The sequence below is a fragment of the Otolemur garnettii genome, unplaced genomic scaffold (assembly GCF_000181295.1).
Source record: "Otolemur garnettii isolate 467f Iridium unplaced genomic scaffold, OtoGar3 scaffold00063, whole genome shotgun sequence".
NCBI classification, from domain to species: Eukaryota; Metazoa; Chordata; class Mammalia; order Primates; family Galagidae; genus Otolemur; species Otolemur garnettii.
The window spans coordinates 10,065,064-10,067,485 of NW_003852458.1; the positions used below are offsets into that span (position 1 = coordinate 10,065,064).

General features: G+C 39.9%; 1 protein-coding gene across 1 annotated transcript in view; it reads left to right on the forward strand.

Annotated features, from left to right (window-relative positions):
* The window catches only part of ZNF131 (zinc finger protein 131), a 42,208-nt gene that overhangs the window by 1,972 nt on the left and 37,814 nt on the right, over positions 1-2,422 (forward strand). The gene's annotated exons all lie outside the window — the stretch shown is intronic.

The following is a 2,422-nucleotide window of genomic DNA, read 5'->3' on the forward strand; positions in this document are numbered from 1 at the left end:
AAAAAAAAAAAAAAGATTGTATCATCATCTTTGTTCAGTTGGTTCATTTCAGACTGGTAAGGATTCTGCAGGTCACAGTAGAGGCCTTTATGCTAGCAGAAGTAGTGATGTACTTGCAGAGGTGAAGATTACATGCGTAATGTAAAGTGGGCTGCCATAATAGGGAAAATCCTAAGAAAGATGATCAAAAGCAGGCGTCCTCAAACTATGGCCCGCGGGCCACATGCAGCCCACTGGGACATTTATCTGGCCCACCAGGTGTTTTTGCCGCCGCTGACTGTCCTGCTTAGCAGTCAACTCGTCCCGGGCCCGCAGTCCGGCCCTCCTATGGTCTGAGGGACAGTGAACTGGCCCCCTGTTTAAAAGTTTGAGGACCCCTGATCTAAAGTAACGTTTAGAGCAGTGGTTCTCAACCTTCTTAATGCCACGACCCTTTAATACAGTTCGTGTCAATGAAAATAATTTTATGGTTGGGGGTCACCACAACATGAGGAACTGTATTAAAGGGTCACAGCATTAGGAAGGTTGAGAACCACTGATTTAGAGGAAATTCTAATGGCTATAAAATGTCTGGGTCAGAAAGATCATTCCCTAGGTATTATCTTGAAACAAAAAGTGAATTTTGTACTTGCTTGACTTTTTTGTAATGATAGCTCACCAAGTGCCAGGTATTGTGTTGTGTAACTTACATGCTTCATTTGAAGTTCACAGCAATCCTGATGCTGGGCATAGTGGCATGTTGCCCTTAGTCCCAGCTACTCAGGAGATTGAGGCAGGAGAATTGTTTGAACCCCAGGAATTCAAAGCCAGCCAGAGCAATTTTGTGAAACCCTATCTAAAGAAAAGTGATGTTATTTCTAGTTTATAAATTAGGGACTAGGTTCCGAAAGATTATTTTGCCTTGGGTTGCCTACCTAGCAAGGGATTCAAGTTGTGCTATTAATTACCATGCTTCTATCTTCTGCTAGTACTGTACCCCCACTCCCCCACCACCATCAAAATCTAAAACACTAAGAAATTCACTTGCCAACAGAATTTTAGCTGCTTTCTGGGTTCTTGGGTTTTGGTTTTATATCTTTTTGTATATATTCTTTGTTATGAATGGGTTGCTAGAGACATTGTTTCCTTTTGATGGCTAGGGAAGTAAAAAAAAAAAAAAGCCATAATTTTGATACATTATGTTTTAGCATTTCTACTGATAAAGCTACAGCTAGATTATCTTTGATTATCTGTGATGGACAGAGCACAGGCAGAATAGAATTCCACAGAGCTTGCTAAAGTGAGGCTCTAACTGCATAGATGGTATTGGTTTCTGTAAGACAAGGCTCCATCAATTCACTCACCTGAGACTTGCTAATCGTTTAATAGGCAGGTTATTTTACCTCAGTTGCATACTTGTCTCTTCATTTGAAAAGTGGGTTAATAGGCATATAATGATTAACTGAAATAATGTGTGCAGAATGCAAATGTAAATGGTGTATTCTCAGTGCTTAATAAGGACCAGTTGTCATATTGAATACCTATATGTTATGTACGGTGCTGGACCCAGGAGATGAAGAATTGATGAATAAAATCTTAATGGTGGGTAACCAATAGATAAGGAAGTGCAAAAGGGTTAAAGACTATTACTGTGGAAGGGTATTGCTGAGGTTGGAGAATGAGTGATTTAGTTACTTTAGGAAAGGTTTCAAAGAGGAGTTCACTTCTGAGCAGAATCTTAAAAAACTGTGATTCAAGCTGGAATATTAGTGGTGGAATGAGCAGCACTACCTGGAGAAGTAAGTATAGGGTCTTATGAAGACTAATCATCCTGGTATTTTCTTTTACCTCTCAGTACCTTGGATGTGGTGTGTCTTTTATAGTATAGCACACAAATATCTTCAGTATTTTAATTACAGACAGAGAAGAAAATACTATGGAAAAAACACTTTTTTTTTTGGAGACAGTCTTACTTTGTCACCCTCAGTAGAGTGCTGTGGCATCACAGCTCACAGCAACCTCAAACTCTTGGGCTCAAGTAATTCCCTTACCTCAGCCTCCTAAGTAACTGGGACTACAGGGACCTGCCACAATGCCCAGCTAATTTTTAGAGACGGAGATGTTGCTCTTGCTCAGGCTGGTCTTGAACTCCGGAGCTCAAGCAATTCTACCAACCTTGGCATCCCAGAGTGTTAGGATTATAGGTTTGAGCCACCACGCCCCGCCTGAAAAACACTTTTTGTTTTTGTTATTTGGTCAGATAAGATTAATATGTCTTATTAATATGAGAAAATAATTTGATTAAGTGTTGTCTTAAACCCTTACCTTTGGTATTACTGTGCTGTCTAGCAAGGTCACTTGGCTGTAGAGAAGCCCCTGGGCTTATGGTTACTAACCCTGAGTTTTAGTTCTGGCTTTTTAAATTTTTTTTTTTTTTTTTTTT